At 36.7% G+C, this 26637-nt stretch overlaps 1 protein-coding gene across 20 annotated transcripts in view; it reads left to right on the top strand.

The window, feature by feature from the left end:
* LOC105483653 (uncharacterized) overlaps nucleotides 1-26637 on the top strand; it is a 134399-nt gene that overhangs the window by 34476 nt on the left and 73286 nt on the right. For 7 of the 20 annotated variants that reach the window (XR_011608933.1, XM_071071275.1, XM_071071268.1 and 4 more), the window contains exons 7-8: nucleotides 1649-1708; nucleotides 18485-18542. The exons of 4 other annotated variants lie outside the window; for them this stretch is intronic. The gene's annotated coding sequence lies outside the window, so the exon portion shown is untranslated. Of the gene's footprint in view, nucleotides 1-1648; nucleotides 1709-12335; nucleotides 12413-18484; nucleotides 18543-26332; nucleotides 26514-26637 lie in introns of all 20 variants that reach the window. 9 more of the 20 variants (XM_071071279.1, XM_071071277.1, XM_071071271.1 and 6 more) reach the window with 5 other exon arrangements.

The following is a 26637-nucleotide window of genomic DNA, read 5'->3' as shown; positions in this document are numbered from 1 at the left end:
GCTAAAAAGAAATCTGCAAATGTGTTTTCATTTTAAGTGATACAAAGAAACTCAGCAGATATTTAGGGTGAAACATTGCTGGCATGAACAAAGAAGCAAGTGTACACATAGATGAGAATTCTTTGTCACAAAAATGAGTCCAGGACATCGATTTAGGAGGTTAAGTGATTTTTATGTTCTCAGTGCCCCACAAAAGGGGATCTATTGGGATGAGTGCAGACATTTGAAAATGTACCAAAAACTTTCATTTCCCACAATTTAAAAACACTGTTTATGTTCCTGATACAACACATTGTTTAAATGAGGGGGACCGAAAAGCAGTCTGAATATACAGTAATCGGGGCTAAAGATGTTTTTTATCCCCAGGTCCCCATTTATAAGACCCATTCGGAGCTTCCTGTGATATATTGTTATGTAAATACTGTTCAGCCAGGGAAAGCAGTACTATGGAGATTCAATTTACTTTGAAAGTTGTTCATTATAGCAGGGATGAATGTTATTTATTTGATGTGATTCAAAGGCTGGAAATGACTTTTTCATTGTGGCGCCTTTTGTAATGGGTGCAGGGTGATCTAATCTTTTTAATTTTGGCTTTCACACCAGTGGAGATGAAAAGAGATCTGAACTCATTTATCGGTTGCTAGGTCCTTCTGGAGGCCCAAGTCCTGTTCGTGGTTGCTACGGCCAGTCTGACCTCAATCTCCGTGGTTTTGGGGACTTAGCAGTCTTTTTTTTATTGAGGAGCATGTACCTTGATTTATGTCCAAAATTGTGGCTGAACGTCTTTGTCTGCAAGTGATAAATGGTGCCGAGCAATTCATCAGTTCTTACAAGTAAACACTGCTGTCCCACTAAAAATATGTTTTGTTCCGAGTTAATGGTATGGAACAAGGCAGCCTCCACAAACAGCTATCTTTTATTGTGGAGGGGCCACTGAAACTTGGAGCAAAGTGGAGGAAATTGGCATTCATTTTCTTGTACATTAGCATTTCATTTGTGATTCGGATGATGCAGCTCTAGGTGGATTGACTATGAAAGGGTGAGCCTTCCATTTCCTTACCTTCTCTCTAGTTGGGGTGCCTGTGAAACCATCAGGCTCTCTCCAAGTGCCTGGATTCTGCTGGGGGAGTAAGAAGTCAGGAGTAGTTTGTCTGATGGTATTGGGCTCTGCTTTGCAATTGCCAAGCGCTAAGGCACAAGCTGGCAGATGTGCTGTGGCTCTGCTACGGGCGGCTCTGTCGCCTTCAGTCGCAGGCTGGTTCTTTGGGGGAAAGTTGTATCCAATATTGGTGACTCCTGGGAATATTCTGCTGGTGTGCTACTTAATGGTCTCGAGGCTTCCTTGTCTTCTAGAACCTTGTTAGAAAGGAGCCGTGGTGATTAAGAGGCTATGGAGTATACAGCCTTGCTTAGCAGATGAGCCCTGATACATTTCCCGTTTCCTTAAAAACGGCTAATTGATGGATGCTGCAGAAAACATGCACTCTGCTAATAAGATGGTGATGACAAAATAGGTATCAGGAAAGGCATTTATTGCTTATAAGCACCATCAGCTTCCTTCCGAGTGAGATTGTGGCTTTGTAGTAAAGTTTTTTATTTTTATTTTTTATTAAGTAATATGCTAATAGTTTTATTCTAAATCGGCCAGCGCTGAATATCTTCAGGAAAATGGGTTCCATGAGAAGTGACATCCTCCTCAAACCAAAAGGTAAACATTCAACATTTTTAAAAGTGCAATTTTCAAAACATTTCCTCTACTTCTTGCCAGTAGCATTAGAAAACTGCTCTCTAAATATAATTATTTAAAATTTGACTTTTTTTTAACATTAAAGGTTTAAAGAGAAGAGCTTAGAAAATTTGATTGTTAGTCATTTTCTGAAGATTGGCTAACTTTGGTGATAAAATGCAATCAGGTGCTCCCTATGTTTCCCTTCAGCCTTGAAAATAAGCAGCTTTTCATTTCTTTAGAGAAAATGATCATTTTGGAGATCAATAAAATTAATACTTATGTTATGTGGATTTTATTTCTAGAACTAGTAAATTAAGAACCAGGGTTAGGTGATGTCAAAAGGTCTCTTCTGGCTTGAAAATTCTTTATGAAGTACCAGTTTTCTAAAGGAGCCAATAACCATGCCTATATTATTGTAATCGCACTTATTCAACCAATGTTTAGCTTTCTTTAGTAGAGCAGCAGCAAAAGTTCCATGCTTCGGTATACAAGTAATAATTGTGGCTTGAAGTCATTTCCAAATAATTGATTTTTGAAGATATTAAAAAAAAACCCTGATATGTTAGTGCTTTATTAACTCTGGGATTTTATAGAGCTCAACTTGAGGCTCCTTTACTTGGGTTTCTTACTTCAAGTCCTCTTGAAGGTAATATTTTATATAAGTGGTTAATTTCCCAAGAATTAATTTTAGGTATTCAGAGACAAGTACTCCTCAGTATGTATCTATGTATGTATATGAACACATTTTAATATAAAGTGTCTTATAAATTTCACATTGTGTTTTGCTTTGCTGTTATTTCAAAGGATTTAAGTGAATGGTGGATAGTGCTCAATTTCCTGAAATGATTAAATTCACTCTCTGAAGAATCTGGGGAAAAGGCCTGTAATGACATTTTGATGACTTTCATTTTAAGGTGTAATAGAAATTGAGTAAAATGTTTTAATAGCTATTCTCTAATATCTTGTTCCAAATACAATGTTTTTATTGCTCATCCTAGCTTACAATTTTGTGGTGATAATAATGTTGGCTGGTAATTGTTTCTTGTATAGAAATCATTTTATTCTTATGTAAAAGTTATTTCAGAAAAGCATTCATGCATTTATCTCAGATGAAGCAATTGCATTGAACTCTTGAGATAAAACAGTGAGTATTTCCAGATTGCGCCTACTTTAATTTGACACTTCCTTAGGAGAATTAGGAGTGTCTTAAAGGGAAGAATATTTGATACGATAGTTTGTAGTTTAAGGAGAAAAAACAAAGAGGCATGCAAGTCAGAGAAAGCTGAGAAAAGAAAAAGGAAAGAAGGAATAAATGCTGAGTGATTTTACTTTGCTTAGTTTTACTTTGTTTGCCAGATGTCATATATACTTTAAATTTTAAAATTGGATTAAGAAGTTAAAAAGTATGTAAATATGCTGTTGTTATAGTTATCTTTATTAAATAGGTAAGTGCAGAGATATAAACTTAATAAGATTACAGCTAATGTTACCAGGAACATCTTTGCACCTCAATTCTTTCAGGAGATGTACACATAAGTAAAGTTAATCACATAGCTTTTAAAGAATCAAATCTTTTGGGAGCTAAAGTTATGACATATTAGATCAATTTTCATGTAAGTCAAAATGAAATCCTTACATCAATTTTTCTGTGCAAGTTACACAAAGCCAATAGCTTCCAGACTGCTTTGTTCTAAATGCTAATTAGACAAATTTTTATACAATTTAACTTGATTATAGTAAATAATTAGTCAGAATATAATACTGCTGAATTAACACACCATTAGTGTAATTTTTTATAGAAGTAAAATTAAGCTCTGGCATCTGATTACATTATTCTCTCCTGATATGTTTACTACATTTCTCCAAGTTTGCTTTCTTTTTGTCATTATGTTCCTTTTCAAATACCACTATTACAGATCAGCTATTATAATACTTACTTATAGTTCCTTTCTGCCTACTATAATTCTGCCTTTGTCTTTGTGCTGTGCCATTATTCTTATCTGTCACCTAGAAAGGTGTATTGACTTTGAAGCTATTTATCTACCCATTTGCCTGAATTTGGGTGAGGTGGGGGAAAGGCTAAAACTTGGTTCATTAGAAATTGTGTATGAAGTGCTAAAAGAGTTGGCTTTGGTATGTCCACGGGATTGATATTAGGATATGGATTTTCTTAGTAGTAGCTGGTTATTTGTGCAATTCAATAAAATCTTTTCTTCAGCTATCTTGGTTTATTTTCCACAAAACAGAGCATCATCTAGGAAATTTATTATACAGAATGCACTGTCAGGGAGGGGCCCTCTTAGATAGCTAGTAAAAATATCACTCCAAGTTACTGTTCTACCTGTTGGCAAGGATACGTGGTAAAGCTTTATCTACAGGTTTTGTATGTAATCATCTTTGTAATCCAACAGCAAATTTTCATTTGTTTCGCTATCAGTTGGATAGCTGTTGCTTAAATGCTAGCAGAATGATTTAAGAAAAAAGTTATCCTAGAAAGCTTAATTACACACTCTAGGACTCACTAATAATTTATTCAGATTTTAAAATGTGAGCATTGTGTTTGCTTAACTGTGTTTATAATCTCTTTTCCAAGAGAAGGGCTATATAGGCTCGTTATGTCCCCAGACTTTATGATCCTATAATACTATACTGTATATTGTAAAAAACCTTTTTGCATCCTTACTAATATCTCTAAGCCATGCATTCATGCCTTTTATGTTACTTGACATTATTTAAGCACAGCATGCTTGTGATTTATAAGTCTGTGAATGTCCTGTGTTTTTCTGACAATTGAGTTTGTAGTTCAAATGCAGTTACTGAAGTATACTAGTAGGCTAATAGTTTCCTTAGAGAGAGACAAGGTAACACACAGTGGTCAGGAACATATGATTTGTAGTTAATTATCACAATCTCAAGTGTTTTAACATAGTTTACTGTAGAGATCTTAAAACATGCAGAATTTCCAGAAAATATTTGAAGAATTCAGTTTGCTAGAAATTGGAAACATGGAAGTCAAATGAATTATTTTAAAAATCTCCTCCCATATGGATTTAGAAAGCATTCATTTATTCCCTTACTCATTCATCAAATGTTTATTCAGTGCCTACCATGTGCCAGACACTATTCTTGTGGATCTTGATTTGTCACCATTAGTTCAGTATTTTATATATTTTCCTGCTTTTGTAGATTATGGGAATCTTACTAGTGATTTATACATCATCAGTGAATCACACATCACAATCCATATTATTTTGGAGTGTATATTTCTCTTTTCTACTCTTTAAATGGCTTAAGATATATTCTAGGCATATATACCAATTTAGTAAAAAGGGAAAGATTTATACAATCTGAAGTGAAACCAGAGTGTGTATGTGTGTGTGTGTGTGTGTGTGTATATATATAAAATATATATATACACCAATTTAGAAGAAGATATTAGTAAAACACTCAGAATGTGCTTCAAGAAGTTATCTTATTGATATGTATTTAGAAAGTCTAAATTTATCCCATTTTCCTTATTATTCAGTACCACTCTGCAGCAGACACTAAATTGGTTTTATTGTTTTTATGCTTCCTTCCAAGGCTTCCTATATTATTTTAAGGGATTTCTAATTCTAATTATCAATGGCTAACATTTACCTTCTATATGTCAGACAGTGTGCTAAGCCCTTTACCTTCATTTTCTAATTTAATCTTCTCAATCACTTTATGAGAATGGTAGCATCATTACTCCTGCTTGTAGATGAGGAAACTGAGGTTTTGAGAAGTTAAATAACTTCTTCAAGGTCACAGAGCTAACAAGCAGCTGAGATGACTTAAAATCTAGGTCCTTCCGGTGCTATTAATTTTTCTTGATATTCAACACATATTATTGAGCCTCTACAATGTCCTAGGCTTGTTCAAGATGTTCAGAATAAAGCAGTGGCTAGAACAGGCTTTCAAACCCTGTACTTTATTGCCTAAGTCAATGCCCTGAGAATACAGGTGCCTCATAACTACCTTGACACTTTTATTATGTTATTTTCTTCGGCATTCAGGGATTCCCCAGAGCCAACAGGATACAATTTTAAAATGTCAAACCTTTTTAGATCTTATACTATTTGGCTTCAGTCTTTCTTTCCAACTGTATCATTGTCTATTTCTAAATAGGGATGTTCTACACTGTATGGCTGATTTGCTCATTGCCCCCACAAAGTTTGTCTTGCATTTTCTCTGGCCATTCCTGCACCTGAAATAATTCTGCCACTGCCTTCTCAAAGACTTCCAACCTTCAATGTCCGTGTCAAAGCCCCTGGCTCTGAGGAAGCGTGTCTTAGAAATAAAATCCCCAAATTCTTTTATCTGCATTGATTATTTGACACATGGCACTTGTAACAACTAAGATTATTCAAGGCGAGATGATCCTCCACATTTTTTTTTTTACCATGTCTATGTTTGTAGGTGTGCCCAACTGACATACTGGCTAAGAGTTCAGGGACCTAGCAGTGAAATAAGAAAAGACTATTAAAAAGATAGGACCTGAAGACTAGGAAGTAAGAGCCCCCACTGCCTAGCATAGTGCCTCACATAGGGTATGCAGTTCATACATGTTTTGGGCCAGGAAAAGAGGAGAAGGGGAGTGAGGAGGAAGAGAATGACAATGGAGGAAAGCTTACAGGGAAGGAGAAAATAATACTCCTAAAATCATATCCTAAGGCCTTTAAATGTCTTTAAATATTTATATTAGGGTTAGAGATATCATTAAGGAACATATTAATATATGCAATACATTTTTGATTCTTCCTGGAATAGATTGTCACTTTTATCTATATTAATACATTTGATATAGAATGGACATTCTGGTGTTTCTAAGGAAAAGTGCAATTGTGTTGTGTTTGTGTGTTTTCCATCACAATTCAGGCCTACAATGCTGTTAACCCTAAGTTGATTTTGCTGTTTTACACTGTAAATGATTATTTTTCTATTTCCTGGGACATATTTCAGTACCATAAAAGTTGCTGACCACCCACCACTCCTCAAAAAAGAGCCATTTCCTTAACCATCATAAAGTTTTATTACCTAATACCTCATGTTGGGTTTTTATTTTCAATAAAAGCCAAATTCAACATTCAAACTCCTAGTGCAAATCTCCTGTATCAATAAACAGTACTTGTGGTTAATTTTATTATATTTTTTTGCTTGATTATATGCAAAGGTGTAGCCTTGAAATCTTAAGAGAGATATGTGTCTGTATTTTTATGAACACTCCAACCAAGTTATTAAGATAGAAATTTTACTTTATAGGAAAATCCATGTGGATATTTAAAAAAATCAACGACTACATCTGACCTCTGCTGTAAGGCTGTTTTACTGGCTGTAAGAGCCAGATTAATGTACATAGATATAAACATAGATAGGGCTTCCTTCAAGGAGGCATTACTTTTGCATAATATATGTGTAGCATGTGCTAATTTTCCTGGGTGAAGCAAGCTAGAAAAGTTGCTTCTTAAACCAGTGAATGAACTTATATGGGAGGACCCTGCTGAAGCAGCCCCGTTTTTGAGAATTCCTACCTGCTAGTGGAGACAAGTGAGCATAAAGCTTTGTCCATAAGGCTTTGAGTTGTCCTGCTTTTAAGAAACAAGAGATATTTCCACAGTCTGTCTTGTAGTAGTAGTAGCTGAACAGTCCATGAGAGTTCCAGAAACGAACTGTGCTCCAAATGCTTATCACATGCTGTGTTGACGTCGGTAAAATGCAGAGGATGAGCTGGGCTCCCCTTTAACCCTAACTTTCTATGGTGCTTTCATTTTGACACTAATTTCCGACATGAACCTTGGCACTTAGCTACAGTGTGTAATTGTTGGTATCTCGCTGCCACCTGGGTGCACAATGAGAGTAGCAAATGGAGAACAATATTTAGCCTCTGTGATTTGCCACAAGAACACACAACATGCAGTTGGAAAGGGAAATATTTAATCAGCCAGTTTTCTCGTACAGTCTCCATCAGTTGAGTTGGTTGAAGATTTTCTTCCTCTGTATTAACGGCTTGTTTTGTCACTGTGAAGATAAATCCTTTGGCTTCCTCTTGAATTCATATTATGCAAATTTGGGGACATTGCATATTAATTTGAACATACAAGCATAAAGAAGATACTTTATGCTAAATTCATAGCTCACTTTGGTTAAAAGATTTTTTTAAAAAGCTCCTAGAGTCCTCTGTTTTGTTAGTTGGCTGCGGACTTAATATGTGAAAGGCTGTAAGTGACGCACGAATAATACCATTCCATTTTTAGGCATGTTGTATGATGATGCTGTTGATCTTTAAAAGAAATTCCATTTGGTGACATTTACAGAAATAGTTTTGTGTTAGCAGCTTTTAATTTTAATTTTAAAAAATATTGAGAATGGTGTAACTTTCAAGTGGTGAGGAAGTCATCTAGAAGGTATATACTTACGTAATGGAAATAGGAGACATACATTGACTCTCATCAGATGTTGTGCTTATATTCAATCCAGGGAAACAGTTTGACAAGTAAGAATATGGTATAGTGCAGAATGCCAGTATAACCAGGCGGATCACCTTAAAGACTCAGATCTATTTTATTTTAAACCTGATGTTTTTAAAGTGCTAGGAAGATCCGAATCCAGAGTCGAGTAGTCCTCACTTGAATCCTGCTGATTCAGGGCGATGCAGTCCAGTCCACGACAATTCACTCAGTTACTTACTGATTGGATCTCTAATATTTATAAGCATTTTAAACTCCTCCAGTCAATTATCTCTTTCGTAGTATTATTTTATCTTTCGGTTGGGTAACTACAGTAAGATAGATGGGTACATATGGCAAAGAATTTCTGGTTCTTTCCCACAAAACAAAATATTTCAAAGAGTTCAGAATTTCTACATGGTTTGGAAATTTAATTTTTCATTCCAAATTGGGTAAAAGTCGGTATAGTGTATAATCTTTCAGACTAAAATGGTTTCTCTTTGACCCCAATAATTACAATTATTATTATAACTTTGGAAAGATTTTCAATCATTCATTCACTCAATCATTCAATTGGTTTTTTTCCCTAATTATCTCATCTGAACAATGTTGCTAATGGCACTGTGAAGGATTTTATAAAAGGAGAAAATATAACCGTTCTCTCGTCAACTGTAGTAGAATTGGAGAGAAAAGAAAACCTTGAAGAACTAATTGAATAATATAATGAAATTACTGTTAGCAATCATACTTTAGTAGTGTGAAGGGAAAAGCTATTTCTGCACAGGTAGAAAGCAGTATTAACCATCAAATATAACTTTCAGGCTCAGAATATAGGTTCAGATTATTTGTTGTGAGAATAATGAGAATATTCAGAATAAAGGCTAATTCTTGGAAATGGATTTTAGAATTTTCAATTTATTTCATCAGCAAAAACATAAGGCTTTCATTTCATAAAAACTTAAAAAAAGTAACTACGTCATCCTGTTAGTGATTAATTCAACTGTCTAAAAATTACAAATATTTTTCTTTATTGAAGGTTTACAGTAAAATATGTGTATGTGTATCGAAGACTGGGGGCTTAGTGGATTTATTGGTGCCCTTATTTAACTTTGCAATAGTCTTCCAAAGTTTGGACATGAATGTAAATTGAAATATTTTAAAAATAGTTTACATCATTGCTTATGCCTATCTTCTGAAATTTGTCAACTTCCTCACTATCTTGAGAAGATAGGCTAACACATTCTATGTGATGGAAAACTTTTCAAAGCTGTCTTTCACATCTCAGGATGTGTAAAGCCCTGCCCATAGCTTCATTCTCTGGCAGATATATTATACCATTTACCCACATAGATAAAAACACTATTTCAAACAAAATATAACATTAAGCAAAGAGCTTTGGTATTGGTTCAATTCTCGCTTTCTATCTCAAATATGAAAGTTTACGATTTTAAGGAAAAACAACTTTGTATGCATGTTCATTACCATTTTCCAGGAAAGCCAAAGATTAGCAGGCCAAAAAGAATTGGAAAACTTCACTTTAAAAACCTTGACATTTTTGCCCTTAGTTACTTGTGTGTTGAAAAGCAAAGGCCTAATAATGACTTAATTATTCTCTTCTTTTCTCTAGTGGAGTTTGTGTTTTGTAGATGTAGAGAAAAGAGCCTTGACTATTTCTGGCTTCTCTGCCCAGGGAAGGGAAGAATTGGCTTAAAAAGTACACATTCCTAGCAGATATTTCTTATTGACAGTGTATGGTATTCTGTGAGCTGTGGAAGACAGATGCCCTTTTATTGGGGGCAGGGAGAGGATGTAGCAAAGGACCAATTTTCCTGGAGATCCTATTATGTGAAGGGACTTATACTAGACACATCATGGAGAAAATCAGAAAGAAGGCTGCTTAATGAGACCCACTCCTGGATGCAGCCACTCTCAATTCTCAGTGTCTTTGGGAAGCAAGTTTCGCCATCCACTTGTCTAAACAGATAATGACAGCAGAGGTGCTACACACCTTCTCCCTGTGACTTGTGAATGCCTTTGGTGCTCCCAAATAAGGAACTCCTCTCACTGCTGTCTGCTCTGAGCTGTATTTCATTTTGATAGCCATTTGCAGGAGACACCTTTGAACTCCATGCAATGTAAAAGATGTGGTCGAGAAATTCTTCGGTGGAATTTCTTCTCCTTTCCACCACCCTCATTTTCCTCTGGGTGATTTAGAGCTTGAAGATTAGGTATTTAGAGAGAGTATATCTGACCCACCTTTAAAAATACACATTAAGACTCACACAATTTGAAGAAAAAAGAAGCCAAAAAACAAAACAAAACAAAACAAAAAACCTTGAGAAGGCCAAAGGATTATAATATTGAGAAAATATGGTATATGGTTAAATTTAGAAATCAGAAGAGTTGAAAGAAAATATGTGGAAAAAATTGTTTTTATTGAATTGCAGATTCAGCTATTCCCAGTTTCACTTTCACTTGCTGGATCATAATGATCATAATGTCCAATGTCTTCTTCCAATTTAATTTTAGTGTCGTCCTTCTAAAGTAAATATGCTTGAGAGTAGGCATACTTACTGTTAGGAGATGGTACACCTCTTTGGTTCATCTCCAGTGTACTCATTCATAATAATGTAACTTTGGCATAAATTGCTCATTGCCTTCTGTCTTTTCTCCAATAATGTAGCCAACGTATTTTGAGTAATGTTGCTTCCGAAAACAAATACATCTCCTTAGCTTTCATCTTGAAATATTTAAACTTGAAATCTGAATTGCAGCGCTGCATCAGTCAATGTCCAGCAGCACAAAGTTATTTTCTTGCACCTCTGGTGAATTCATATCTTGTCAGTAGTCAGTGAGTTTCTACTTCTCAGGTGCATGTTTATTTTTCTAGGCTATATTGATCAGTCGTGGTTTCAGCCGTTTTTACCTTGGAGTTTGTACCCTGTGATTTGAGGGCCTTGGAAGGCTTTTGAAGGTCGAATATTCTAATATCTGAGCTTACACTTTCAAGAGAAGGTAATTGGAATATAGGCATCTATGTCTGATGGTATTTGGAAGATCTCAGCTGATGTCGTCTTTTCTTTTTCACTTTGGGACCATAAGAGAAGCAGCAACCTTTGTGGAAGAGTACAGCCTTTGGAGTCAAACCAAATTAGATTAAAATTCCAGAACTACTACGACCTTGGACCAATTGCTTAGTATCTTTGAAACACAGTTTCTTCCTCTGTAAAATAAGGATTATAATACCCACCTTAGTAATTTTTTTAACCATTTCCCACATGTCAGGCATCATTTTCACATGGACTAAAGGCAAGCATTATGATCCTTCACACTTTACAAGTTACTATACAGAGGTTTAGAGAGGTTAAAAAAACACCCAAGAACATACATAGTTGTTAAGTAGTGGGTCCTCTTGTTGATTCTCTTATTTCAGTAGAATTTGTTTTTAGAAAAGGATGCGCAGGGTCCAAAAATATATACTTAATAAATATAGTTTCCCCCATGTGATTTAGTTTAAGCCCTTGGGTATATATTAGAGATATACTAAAGTATTAATACTGCAGTGTTAAAGCTGTAATTTCTATTTCACCCATGTTGCTGCATCACATACTGATGCTGTTTGAGAGTGTGCTTTTAAGTGGCTGTGGAGGACTATATGCTATGAGAGCTGCTTTATGCTTTTCTTTTTGAAGATGTTGATGGTGCTCTCATCTTGATGAGCACAACTCCTTTTCAGTAAAGATTCTGGATAAATGTCTGTTGCATGGAATTGAATGCTAGTCTACAAGGCAATTTTTATACCTTAGATGAAGAGCGGATGCCATTTGCAGAAGAACTTGACATTCTCAGGGAGTCATTTTATAGCCTAAAAGAATTTTATATTTGTGATTGTATGACTCTGGATAAAGAATAAAAAAAAGAATGATTTACTTGGAATTTAAAACTTTCATTCCACTGTGGCTTCATCTGCTGCCCATTTGCAGGACACTGATAACTTCAACTTCTTCTCCTGCTTCATCTGCAGGCTCTTGAAGTCTGTGGGATGTCCAAGTGTGTATAGAAACTCGGAAATAGCACAGTCCCTCTGGTTAAGAATAACATGTCAGTTTTCTTTTCTTGCTTTTGTGTGCTCTCTGGAGCTCACCCATGCATGATGTTCCAGTGGACTTCAAAGGCAAGTCTATGGTTGGATTAGCTCCACAGGACAGAGAGCAAGGTAAGAAATAGGCTTAGTGCTATCAAGGCCCACTGGGGAACTGATAGAGCCAAGCTATGTGGTTTCCAAAATGATTTGTTCATTCATGTCCTCATGGAAGAATAGGCAAATTTGCGTAATACTTTCTATTTTATTATCACCATTAAAATTTCTGCATTTTCAAAATGGTATCTGGACAGTACTCCAAAAGGCTGATTTATAGTTATACAATACCTGCACTTGAGGGGTTGAAGATCTAAAAAAAAGAGATATAGATATAATACATTTGGAATTAGAAAATACTACTAAAGTCATAACGACATAAAATATTCAAATCATAGGGTAATTTGGGGTATTAAAAAAGGAATGGAGGAAAGAATGGTGTGTACTTCAGAAATTGCAACTAAGGGATATTTGCTTTCCAGAAGTTGCCAGCAAAGATGGGCTTCTTATGGAATTCTAGAGCCAGGCATTACTGAGGGAAGGAAGGTGGAAGATTAAGTGATTTAAAGACTCAGGACACACTTCAGGGGAAGGTTTAGAAATAAAATAGGAATGGTTAGATGATGAGGGTATGGAGGTGACTTGACTGAGAATAACATGGCAGACTAAGGAGGGTTAAGAGACATAGTGGATGGGGCGGAGTCAGGTGCCCACATGCGCTTCGAAGTTAGGAAAGTCAACAATATCAAGTATCAATGTGGAAACCTAAGGAGGAAGTAGATGTGGTGAGGTCCATGGATAAGCAGTGGAAGCAACCCTAGCAGTCCTGCTGAGTATTGATGATAGTCTTTTTTATGAAGTCTTGAAGCCATGGAAAGGCAGATGAAGAATCTTAATTTTCAGAAATCAAAAGACCAGATAGGAAAGGCCACAATAATCCAGGTGAGAGTGCAACAGATCCAGGACTGAGACCATAGCTACAACGTGAAAACCAAAAAGGAGGATAAATTTAATAGTTGTAAAAGATTATATAAAACAAAATAACAACATCAGCACAATTTAACACTATAGGAGAGGAGGATTCAGAAACATTAAAGGATAGAAAAAAATTAAAAACAACTGGTTATAGGTTTTGCTTCTCTGATAGAAAAGCTACTCATAGAGCAGGACTGAGTAAGAATATGTAGGATCCCAGCAAACCTTTAAGGGACCAAACATACTTATTGCATGGTTTTTCTTCTGTCTCTGGAATGAAGAAGAGGAAGGATAAGGTTATTTCTTTGCACTGTGATTTATTCCATTTTATCTTCAGGATCACAAGTATGTGTTCTTAAATTTATATAAAGCTAAAAGCACTTTTTAATTGTATAGTTCCCCTCTGCCAGTTCTTTGAGGTCATTTTATTCAGCATTGTCTAGGGAGACACTGCAAGGAGAAATTGCAATCTGTGTGGTAAAGAAATCCATAGACTTGGTATGACTGACTGTCAGATTGAATCTCAGCTGTGGTTATATCCTTCTAGTGAATAGAGCAGAAACAGAAATGAATTATTTGTCTCCAGAAATTGTCTTTCTGACTTTGCTTTTGGAGACAGTGGCATATGTACTAAGGCTGGAACAATTCTGCTTTGATTTGTCATCAAACACTTGGTATTGGACTTTGAAAGGGAAGGAAAATATTGTGTAATTCAAATGAGCTTTTCATTTGAAAACGAACAGGCTCTTTGTATAGCTAGTGTTCCTAATTATTATCAGTAGATATTTCTTTGCTAAGATGTACACCATAATTTTATGACCTGAGAACTACTCAATATTTGCTTCAGTATCTATAAATCGTATTTTGATTTAATTTCCTACATTGTAGAAAGTACAACTAAATTATCTGTAGTCTTCTCTTAACTGGAAATTCTGGTAGAAGAAACCATGAAGTGGAAGCATCTCATTTTATTGTCGTAAGGAAGGCTGAACTCGGAAAAAGGAGTTGTTTAAGGTCACACAGCTAGGTAGTGACAGAGCCAGGAAAGTCTCAAAGCTATTTATACCCAGATGAACCTCCTGTAACTATGATGTACTGTCCCTTCTCCTTTTTTTTTTTTTTTTTTTTTTCCTGAGAAAAGGTCTCACTCTGTTGCCTAGCCTGGAGTGCAGTGGCACAGTCATAGCCCACTGCAGCCTCAAACTCTTGGGCTCAAGCAGTCTTCCCACCTCAGCCTCCCAAATAGCTAGGACTACAGGCACGCGTACCACTGTACCTGCCTAATTCTTTTATTTTTATTTTTTGTAGAGATGAGGCTCTCTGTATGTTGCCCAGGCTATTCTACAACTACTGGCCTCGAATGATCCTCCTGCCTTGGCCTCCCAAAGTGCTGAGATTATAGGCATGAGCCACAGTGTCCAGTCTTTTCTTTGTTTTACAATTTCCAGCATCTGGCTTCTGCTCCTGCCTCACTACTGATGAACCAGTAATTCCTGAATTGCTAAATCCAATGGGCTTTATAATTCTTTCCTAGATCTCTCTGTGCATTTGACCCCATTGATACCTCCCTCCCTCTGAAAGTTGTCCATTCCCCTGGCTTCCACCGTACCATACCCTCTGGGTGGTCCTCTAATTATGCCTTTTCGCCTCTTTCCTGGACTTCTCTTCTTCCTCTTCCCCTGGGTTCATCCTCAGCCTGTTGCTCTTGCCCTGTACACTTTCCCTCAGTACTCTCATCCACCGTCATGGTTTGCAGCTACTCAGACATTTTATTTGTAGCCCAGTCTTTTGTCTGCAGTTCAGACTCAAATATCCAACCGTTTGCCATATCCAACACGCACCCTCCAACCTAACATGTGCAAACTAACCTCATCATCATCCTCCTTAACCTGGTTCCCCATTCTATGCTCTCTGTCTCATTTTGTGGCATCACTGTCCACTCATTCATCCAAACTAGAAACTTAAGACTCACTTTTGGCTCTTTTTTGCCCACTTTTGTTTTCCATATCAAACCCGGTACCAGGAACTGCTAATTTTTCTTTCTTTTCTTTTCTTTTCTTTTCTTTTCTTTTCTTTTCTTTTCTTTTCTTTTGAGACAGAGTCTTGCTCTGTCACCCAGGTTGGAGTGCAGTGGCGTGATCTCGGCTCACTGCAAACTCTGCCTCCCGGGTTCACGCCATTCTCCTGCCTCAGCCTCCTGAGTAGCTGGAACTACAGGCACCCACCACCACGCCTGCTAATTTTTTCTGTTTTTAATACAGACGGGGTTTCACCATGTTAGCCAGGATGGTTTCGATCTCCTGACCTCGTGGTCTGCCCCGCTCAGCCTCCCAAAGTGCTGGGATTAGGGAACTGCTAATTTTTCATGCTAAATATTTTGTGAATCCATCTGCAAGGCTCACAATCACTACCACTGTTGTAGTTGAGAACTACTGCTACTTCTGATGTTTCATCTCTTGCTTGGACATCTGTACCATACAAATGACCTTTCTTCCATTAGCCTTGTCACCATGCAATCCACCTAACATACAACCCAAAGCAGACCTGCTGTGTGCAAGCTTAAAACCCTCTAGTGTTTCCCTACTCTGCCAGATAAAGTACAAAATATTCCTAAGCTAAATTCTAGCCTTAAATCTGCTCCTTCCTCCCTCTTTCTAGTCTTATCTCTAACAATTTCCTGTCTTGCACTTTGCTTTCCAGCTACATGCAACAGCTTGGAATTCTACACATGAACCATATTATTTCTTTGCACATACTGTCTACTTTGCCTCTAAGTCTCTTCTCACTCTTCTTTCCTGGCCCACTCCTACTTTTTCTTCAGTCAACACAAGTGTATCACCTCCTCCAAGAACCTTTCCCTTATGTATCCTGTCCCCACTCCCATCCAGCTAACCTTAGCCTCATCAATACCCCGTACATAATCCAGTCATTATATTGATTATATCAGTATCCAGTTTGTGTTAACCTGAGCTATTCAGTCCATTGATAGCTGTTAGCAACTTATTTTCTTCAACTAAATTCAGACTTCCTTGAATAAGAATTTGGCGCAGAACTGGAATGATCTTTGTCTGTTCCACTGCTGATAATTGAGTCGTGAAGCTGTTCATGTAAGGATGCATTTATATATTTTTTTAACTTTTAATTTTTTTCTTTCATTTCTTCTGAGGAAGAGCAAATGAGTCACAGATACAAGTATCTTTTATCTTTTCTTATGACATCCATACTTTATGTATATTTTACTCCAAAAAGAGGCTAAAATTAAAGAAGATGAAGTTATTGGCTTGCCTGGAGCATCATAGTGTCAAAGTGTCACAAGAATCTGTTTTCTGTTTCCAGAACAATCCTCTTACTATTTTATTACCTTCTTTCTCTGTGATTTTTTAAACATTTAAAGGTCTATTTTATGTTAGCTTTATTCAGTCACATACTAAGAACACGGATTTCCCAGGGTGGCCAGTTACCATGCCAAAGAAAGTCTTTTAAAAGCTTTATTTATCCACATTTCAGATATATTTTTTTCATATCGAGAAATAGCATGCTGAGCTTTGCTGTCCCCAAAAATACTACACATGCTATTTTCTCAGGAAGAAGAGTGAGGTTTATTTTTTGTTAATGAAATGCCAAACAAGCCTGGCTGATGTGCCAGGCAGAATTAAATTGGAGCGTCTTTGGCAGTAGTCTTCATTGTTCCATCCGTGCAAGTGTTTTATGAAAATTTAGCTGAAACATTTTTAAAAAATGTTTTGGCCAGATTCTTTTTAGAATAAAGTTGGGACATTCAGAAATTTGGGCAGTACTCATGATATTATAAATATTTCCAAGACTGACTAAATAAGCCCCATTGTGATCTTACTCATTTGATTCAGGCTGTTCTTTCCACATCCATCTCAAAATTTCAGCCCTTGGCCAACACGAACATGAATGTAGTGGCAAAGTTCAGATTTACAAACATTGTAAAGTCATTCTATTTTTAATTTAAATTCCCTTAACCTATGTTTTACAACACTGTTTATTCACTGTCTCTTTTTGTTCCTCCTAATATCAGAGAAGGAACAAACATACATGCCTTAAGGAATCCCTTTGGAAACCAAAGTTTCCCAAAAGCACACAACAAAATGGAAAATAGACAAAAAGTACATTCCAGGTTTTAAGTACATTGTCCAGTTTTTATTAACATCTTGGGGATTGGCAAACTTTTACTTAGCTAGTTTAGTGAGTATTTTAGTTTTTGTGGAGAATATGAGGTCTATTATGAATACTTATCTCTTCTGTGGTAGCTCAAAAGCAGTCAGAGACAATACCTAAAGAGAAGAGTGTGACTGTGTTCCAGTAAACTTTATTGATACAAACAGGCAGCAGCCTGGGTTAGGCCACTGGTCATGGTTTGCCAGCCCTCCATGTAGCTTCCCATTACTCCTCATTACTTCCATTAGTAACTTTTTTTTGTTTTGATTTTTGACATCATGGAAATAAATGTTTATGCTTTACTTCCATCACAAGTAAAATTGTAGGTTATATCAAAGACAAATACAGGAATTTCTCAAAGATTAGAAAAAATTGATACTCTTTAAGATTTTTTCCCACATTTTTATTTATTTGTTTATGGGGGTGGTTAGTGCAGAGGAACCCAGAGGCCCCTCATGCCAAGCACCACCCAAGATTTTTTCTAGTTTTGAAGTTCCTGCTTACACAACTGTAAGTTTCTTGAGGGGAGCAAATAGATGAGAATTTGTCTTATACTCTCACTATGACCAGGTGCATGGCTCATGGGACAGTCATATTTTCAAATGAATGAATGAATGACTAGGGCACTGTATGTTATTGTCAGTTTGATAATATTGTAGACAAAATATGAGACTTGAATTTTTAGTTTCTTGGCCCTTTGTGCTCTGTTATTTCAAAGCTTCCCATATTAGTTGCACAGATAAAGGGCTAAAGAACCACGCGGTTGATGATGGTGAAAGTGGGATGTGCTTTCACCTAAGCCCGTGTTCCGAAACAGCTACTCATGGAGGTTTTTGTGTAAGCATGTATAGATAGGTTTTTAAAAAGTAGGGTACAATTTTTATTTCTAGTGCTTTAAATCTGTTCAGTTAAAAACAAGAAGGAACATTCTTTTTGTGGTGAATGTGGGCTGAGAGCAAGATGGATTTACTAGTATTTTCTATTCCTTAGATTTGAGGTTAACATGAGCATAATGTCCTGGATGAAGCTTTGGAAGTACTTGTGAAGGGTAAGTGGCCGTAAGCCAGAAAAGATGCTATGTCCTTCAATTAAAAAATGTTTATTTTGCAGAACAATGTGACCAACAGAAATTGGTAGACTCGATGATTAAAAAAAGCTTGTAATTACACTCAGTGTTCTCTATGTGGAGGTGCTATGATGTATATCTCCTTCGTTTCTTTAAAAAATAATTGTAAAAATAATAGCTATATTGAAATTTAAATAGTGAAAAGGAACTGTACCTCCGCCCTCCCCAATTCTACTTCTTTTCCCAGAAGAACTATTAATTGATTTTTGTCATTTTACACTTTTTTCTTTAAGTACACTTGTCTTTGTGTGTATGTAAAGCCCAAGTGGGACGATATTATACTTAACGTTCTACAAGTTGCTTTTTGACCTAATATATATAATGTATCATTCCATGCTAGCCAATGTAAACCTCCTTCATTCTCTTTATTACTGTACTGCCCTTTATATAACCATTTTATACATTCCTTTCTTTCTTCTTTAAGCACTATGGATTGTGCTTTGCTTATACGCTAAAGATACTTGTATTAGTTAATTAAGGAGATGGAAATAGCTCTTCTTGTGGTGGGGAAGTGAATATCTACCTTTATTAATCTAGTTCTACTTTTAAGTGATTTATGAATGATTGTCGATGGAGTTTTATAGCCCTCTGCCAAATATGTCCTCAGTTCTTACAGTGATATATTTTTGTGTGAATGGGTGTGTCTATAGCAATACAACCATAAGAGCTATGCCTGCACATGCACACTCACTCACATATGCAGATTTATTTATTTCAAGTAGACAGTTCCGATGGCCAAGCTCAGAACCGGAGATCATTCTGACATGTATCTGCCTTTTGTGACAATGACATCCTAACAGATATAGTGTGCAGATGCTGAGTTTTTAGAATATTCTACCATTCTGCAATAATTGCTACATGCTTTTAGCCATATTAACAAGAGCATCTTTAGCTTCCTATGTGCCGAAACCTTTTTACTATTCAGAGACAGCTATTTTTGAAATTTCAGAATTTGCTTGCAGCCTTTTTCTCTGCAAGATCTTCCCATCTATTTCAACTGTGTCAAACTATGATAAAAACAGAAGAAAACAAGGATAGACTATACATGTCACTCACATTGGCTGAGACATAAGCTGAGAGAGCAAGAATTGGATGATGAAGGAATAAATGTATCATCATTTGGAAAAGAGCTCTTCTCTTTCAAGCTATATATAACTCTTCCATTGTAAACTGAGTAAGACTATTAATAGCAATAATTATAATAATACCTTAGACTTTTCTAGTGCCATATAATTTACAGAGTCTTCCTTAGCTTTTAATTCCTTTCATCTTTTTGACAGTCTCATCAATTAGTCAGCACAGAGCTTATTATTTCCTCTCTATTTCCCCTTTCAGCAGTTACTTCTTGCTGTTCTTTCCACACCTGGTGGATCAGGGTCAGGCATGTAGAAGGCTTCCAGCCTTGAACACTACCCACAAGGCGTTATGTTTGGGCAAAATGCTTGGTGATATGTTAGAATGTGGACATTTGTGCTGAGGTTAACATCCCCTTAGGAGAATACAAATCATCAAAAAGCTCAGATCAGATAACTTAGAATGATTGAAGTCATGCTGCATTTTTGAAATAGAGACCTGTGAATATTAAAAATGGATAGCATGGATTAATTCCAAAGATTTATTCTCAGTTATACCATAGAGTCATTTGCATTCCATCCATTTATCTGGTAAATTAGCCACTGATAATCATAATTATGACCCTTAGGTACAATAAGACAATGAAATGCCTCCTGAATTATTAAAAAGTGTTAATTTATGTCTACTCTGTATGCAGTTTTTGAGTATTTTACTGCATTTCCACTCACTGAAAATTGGTTACCTATACATATGATAGATACATAAGATTAAATTTTACTCACAGTAATATTTCATTAGAAGAAATTCCTATTCCTAGTGTTGAGCAAGTGTGGTTATGTTATATACACATTTCCTCTAGATTTCTGTTTGATATACATGATCTTGACTGACTTGCTTGTTAGCTTTAGGTAATTACTTAAGAAAAATAATGCCAAGCATCTGCCTGATAATTTGTTATGAGCCAACATTGTCACATACATTAATTAATTATTATATGAGCCCCCAAAGGCATTATTACCAGTATTTTATAAAATAAGCCTCAGGAAGCATAAGTGGTTTGCTCAAAGCTACATAGCTAATAAGTGGCAAAGAGGAGACACAGGTCCATCTGTCCAAGTCAAGAACTTTTTCCATCAAGGCGCAGCCATGTTGGAAACTACCCTCCTAGCATTTACGTCAGAGTGTTTCAGCAAGCCTTGGGCCTCTCCACATGTAGGCCCACCTGGCAGTGTTTCTTTTTAGAGCTTGTCCAAGCAGGTAATATCAGCCAACAAGCCAGAGATCCAGAAAACTTGTAATCCTGATTATCTGTGCAAAGGGATAATGTTTCCCATAATACATTGCATTCCATCAACTTGGAGAGAGGTACACAGAATGCATCCTTTTGTAGAGGCTGCTTTATTTATTCTACAAGCCAGACCATGATAGAGTAGTACTCTTTGTAATAGCCTTTTACCATAGGTAAGAATGGTAAGCTTTGAAAAAAAATACAGGTATAGACATTCTCCATTTACCTTGGATACAAAACAAGTTTTCTGCCTTTGTCTGATAAAAACAACAGGCAGTGCCCACTCTAAAAAGGCAATGTGAAATAAGAGAGAACTCTGAATGGGCTTAATAATCACCTCCTGCTTTTTTAAAAAAATTCTAATCAGAAATCTGTTTTTAAACAAGCTGCCCTAATGTGAATAAGTGACATAGCAAAGTCATTACCTTGACATCCTCCTATGAAAAGCAGCAAAAGAAGATGGGGGCCATCTTTGAGGAAGAAAGACCTTTCCCATTAATATTAAATAATTATTTGTAAGAAACAAATGATGTCTGAAGGTAGGGCTGATCTAGAGAAATTGGAAACATTAGAGCAGGTTTCAACTTTTTCATGAGATATTACTGATACTGAATGTAAATTTCCAACCAGAATAAAGCTGATAACACAGCAATACTACATTCATTCATTCTGGAATATTAAAGAGAAATGGCTTCTGTATATATTAACCCACTTATAATTATTTCTGACATGTTGAGTGTACTGGAGACAGAGAATAGAGGGTGATTGGGAGAAACGAATTTTTAATGGGATGTCAGTCTTCAAAGATTTGAATGAGTCATCCCAGAAATGATCATTCTTTAAGTATGACATTGCCACTTAATAAACGAACAGAGAAAATATTGAAAGGAATTCTGTCAACATTCTGGAACGACTGTAATTTTGCACAATCAAGCAAAATGACAAGATCAAGCTTGATGTCATGCTATATGACTTGTAATTCTGTGAAATTATAAAACTTATGAACAAAAGGGAATGAGAAATGTGTAGCATTGACGTGGGAGCAGCAGGGAGATGAGGAGCCTGAGATTCCAGTTCTGTCCCCTCTGACCTTGCTGATATGCAAATTGTTTCATTATGTAAAAAATAGCAGGGGTGAAACAATCAAGGTTTCCTAAGAAAAGAATTTCCAGTTTCACCACAGAGAAGATAAGTTTTGCGTTTGGAACATCTGAGAGCATCTGAAGTGTTGTCTCATTAAAATTTATGATCATCAGAATTAATTCACATTCATTTCTTTAAGAACCAAATCACCTGGGTTGGATTTGTGTGTGGAATCATAAGAAAAGGATAATGAGAAACGACAGCAGGTCTATGGAGTAGCCAACGAGAGACACTGGGTAGATGTGACCTTTTTTAAACTTTCCATTTGATATTTGGAGATTATTTGTTAGACTTCATATATGATATGAAATAAGGAGTATCCTTTCTAAAACTTAAAAGATCTAAATGTCTTTAAAAGAGACCTAAACATGCAACAAAAAGAAAAATGAAACTGCCACAGAAAATAATAATTTTGTAGTTTGTTCAGAAAATCTGAAAAACACATTTGATGGACCTCGAGCAGCTGGGGTGGAGGGAGTGGGGCATTGAGTAGCAGCAGAAACAGCTGCAGCTAATAATGTTTGTTGAAGATACTGGAGATAATGCTGTGACTGACACTGTGCTTAACATAGAAAGTCTGAACATCATATAACTTCCCCACATAGTTACTGCAACAGTCCATTCCCTTTGCTAGGGAAGCCTCATCCTCTCCAGTGAAACCAGGTTACCTTGTTTAGCTCCTCACAGTCTTTGTTCTTCACATCCCCCTGGTTGTCTGTGCCAATAATTCACGGTTGAGGTTGCTGACATCTCTTGCCAGTAGAAGTCATGTGTGTCTTTCCCTGTGTTTCCATTTTCCTTCTAATCAATTAATTGCTGTGAAGAATTTATTTCTTCTCTAACACTTCAGCTGTCTCCTTTTACCCCCACTGGTTCTAATTCTAAAACTGCTGCTCACTCTGTGAGACTTTCGGCAGAAGGCTGTCTCTGGGACATGCCGTCCCCATCTAGAGACCTGGAGACTGATGATTGCTGAGATCCCATTTCAGAATGAGAGTTTTCTGGCCAGGTGCAGTGGCTCACACCTGTAATCCAGCACTTTGGGAGGCTGAAGTAGGTGCATCACCTGAGGTCAGTAGTTTGAGATCAGCCTGGCTAACATGGTGAAACACCATCTCTATTAAAAATAAAAAAATTAGCTGGTGGTGCATGCCTGTGATCCCAGCTACTCAGAAGACTGAAGCAGGAGAATCGCTTGAACCTGGGAGGCAGAGGTTGCAGCGAGGAACCTAGGCGGGGCAGTTAGGATTCACATTGAGACACATTGATTGTGCCTTGTTTTCAGTCTACTCTCTTTGTCCCTGATGAGGCTACACACCAACCCCTTTATTCAAAACTTTAATTCTTGATCAAGCCACTATCTATATACATCAAAACTTTCTTTCTTTGAGGATTGCCAAAGAATATCTGGTCCCTGAGGTACTGGGAAACGAGGCAAAGGTATCTCTCTTCACTGCTAGCTCCTTGGGGACCAGCAAACGGCTCTCAAGTTCCACGGTGGCCAAACTGGAAAAAGGCAGTTCAGTGCATCCTGGGAATATCCAGGCGAAAGTGTGAGATTTACCTAGAATAGCTTCTGGGCCTCTGGGGTTTTCACACTGTCTCTGGTGAAGGTGTCCATTTTAGAACTGAAGCAAAAAGGTTTCAATCCATTCCGTTTTCTTTGTATAGCATTTACCCAATACCTCCACGCAAGTGGGCACTCAGTAATTAATTTTCTCCTAGTCCTTGCATTACACTTTCTTTGGGATGGAAATTTCTATTTTATGCTCCAGAGTAGCCATGTCTAACTCATCCATGTCTAACTGACCTCAAAGAGTTGGGACTTAAACATCAGCCTAAGCACTCAGATTATCGAGAAGTGTGCATAGAAAATGGACAAACTGAAGATATGGACAATTCTACTGATGTTTAGTTGCACAATTGTTAAAATTGCATCACTGCCATCAAGGTCAATTTGACTTAAGTAACTCTACTTGGAAATATAAATTATGATATAAAAACAATTAAGCAAGCAATACTTTTATGTTATTTAAAACCTTGCTGTATAGGAAAAGCTACTTTTAGGCCAGCCGCAATGGCTCACACCTATAATTCAGCGCTTTGGGAAGCTGAGGTGGGAAGATCGCTTGATCTCAGGAGTTTGAGAGCAGCCTGGGCAACATAGCGAGACCTCATCTCTACTAAAAATACAAAAAATTAGCCGGGCATGGTGGCATGCACCTGTAGTCCCAGCCACTTAGGAGGCTGAGGCAGGAGGACCCCTTGAGCCCAGGAGGTTAAGGCTGCAGTGAGCTGTGATCATGCCACTGTACTCCAGCCTGGATGAAATAGAGAGGCCTGTCTCAAGAAAAAAAGAAAAGAAAAAAAGACTACTTTTAGTTTGTTAGGTGATAACATTGTAAACTCCAATGACTTTTTAGGTGGTCTGTCACAATCTGTAATTTGTCTATGTTCTTGAAAATAGGGGGAATAAAATTATTTGTGAAAATACGTCTCAGTGAATTTTTAAAGCCAAATTGTCTCTGTGATGAAAGGATTTCCTGTGAGAACAGCCAATTTTTCTTAAATCTGTGTTAATACTTTCACACTACAATGTCCAATTTTAATTTTTAACGCTTAGTTGCAACTGAAGGCTAGTCTATATAAACCAAATATAATAATAACAATAGCTCATATTTATCAAATGCTTGCAATGTGTCATGCACTGGGGTAAGCATTTTATATGGATTAATTTATTTAATCTTCACAATACTAAACTGTAGTACTATTTTCATTCACATTTTAGATAATGGAACTAAGTCATAGAGAAATAAAACAACTTATCTAACCTGGAATAAGTAGCATCAGGATTTGACCTCAGTAGGCCTGATCCCATGAGGTTACATTTAGGTACAAGCTCTATTCTTAGACCCAATTTAATCATTTTTATTCTTACAGTTCCTTTCTTGTGTGACATTTTTCACATTTACAAACATCTTAAAATGTAAGTGTTGAAAGGTGTAAAGGAAATCCTGAATGAGATTTAGAAGAATGAATGAGTGAGAAATAGAAGAATGAGCCTGTCGGATGGACAGAGTAGTTTACAGAGTAAAGTCCTAGTTCCAGGCATGTTAATTCCACTCATATAGGAAGGAAAGAGCCAATGTAAAAACACCACCTTTTAATTTAAATCTGTATGCATAATGATATGCCAGTTTCATCACTGTGGCTAGGCCAAGCACGGCACCATCTAAGAAAGTACAGACACTGGAGCCAGACTGCGCAGATTCAAATCCATCTCTACCATTTACTATGTGATCCAGGGCAAGTTACTTGCTGTCTCTGTAATCCCGTTTCCTCATCTGTTAAATTGGGCTAACAGCATCTGTCTTACAGGGTTGTTGGGGGATTAAATGAGTTTCTATACACAAAGCATTTAGGACAGTACCTGGGCCATAGTCAAGTACCATAAGGATGTTTGCTATTTCATTATCATTACCAGCACCAGCACCAGCACCACCACCACCACCACCACCACCACTACCATCATCATTATCATCAATATGTGACTAAAACATGTTTGGCAGCAATTATATTTATATTTATATTTAGACATTATCAGGGCTTTCATATAGAAAAAGAAGATATAAAATTCAACTGATCTTAGATGAACTTTGCTAAACAAGGCAATTAGAGCAACTAGATTTCTTTTATTTTATCATCTGAGTGACACTTTAAAAAATTGATCAGCCAGATGTTGTCATCACTTCATCTGAAGTTGGAAGTTTGCACCCAGCAAAAGGGGATTTGATGTATAAATTGCATGACTGTCAAACTGAAACAGAGTGACTGAACACTTATCTTGAAAATCTGAAGTTGGGATTGGCAAAAAAAGAAAAGTAATGAGCTACTCACATTTGCAAAGTCCAAGTGATTATGGAAAATGGGTTTGCATTTGGCCTAATTAATTTATTTTGGGGTGATATTGATAGAAGTAAGTGTACCTCGTGGATAACAGTTCTGATAGATTCCCACACAGTTAAACCTTTGCTTCTGCTTTCTTCAATGAATCGAAATGCATGCACTCTGAAGCCCTCTGACAGCATTCACAGGGGTGAAACAGGCTTTATTCCTTCAATGCAATTTAGTCCAACTCTGCAGCTCACCTGTGGGGAAGGCTGGCAAAATTCCAAAGGTGATTAGTGTCATTTCTATTATTTCACAGGGTGGAGTGTGTTTGGATGGATGGAAGGGAAAGCCTATAATTTCATGGCTGTTAGTAGAACATTTCTGCTACACCACTTTTTATCTAAAACGTTCAAGATGAGTCAAGGGCACGGTATTGTCACCAGAATCGAATGCACCCATAGATGTTACTAAATCTTAACTGATCAAGTCATAAAAATGTAAATGTTTCCTCCAAAACGTTGATTACCTTTTAACTCATTTGTGTGTGTGTGATCAAAATCATCTTTTTAATTATTTAAACTCTGTGGATTTCTCTGTTAATATAAGATTAGCATTGCGAGC

The sequence above is a fragment of the Macaca nemestrina genome, chromosome 10 (assembly GCF_043159975.1).
Source record: "Macaca nemestrina isolate mMacNem1 chromosome 10, mMacNem.hap1, whole genome shotgun sequence".
NCBI lineage: Eukaryota > Metazoa > Chordata > Mammalia > Primates > Cercopithecidae > Macaca > Macaca nemestrina.
This window is presented reverse-complemented; position numbering and strand designations above follow the sequence as displayed.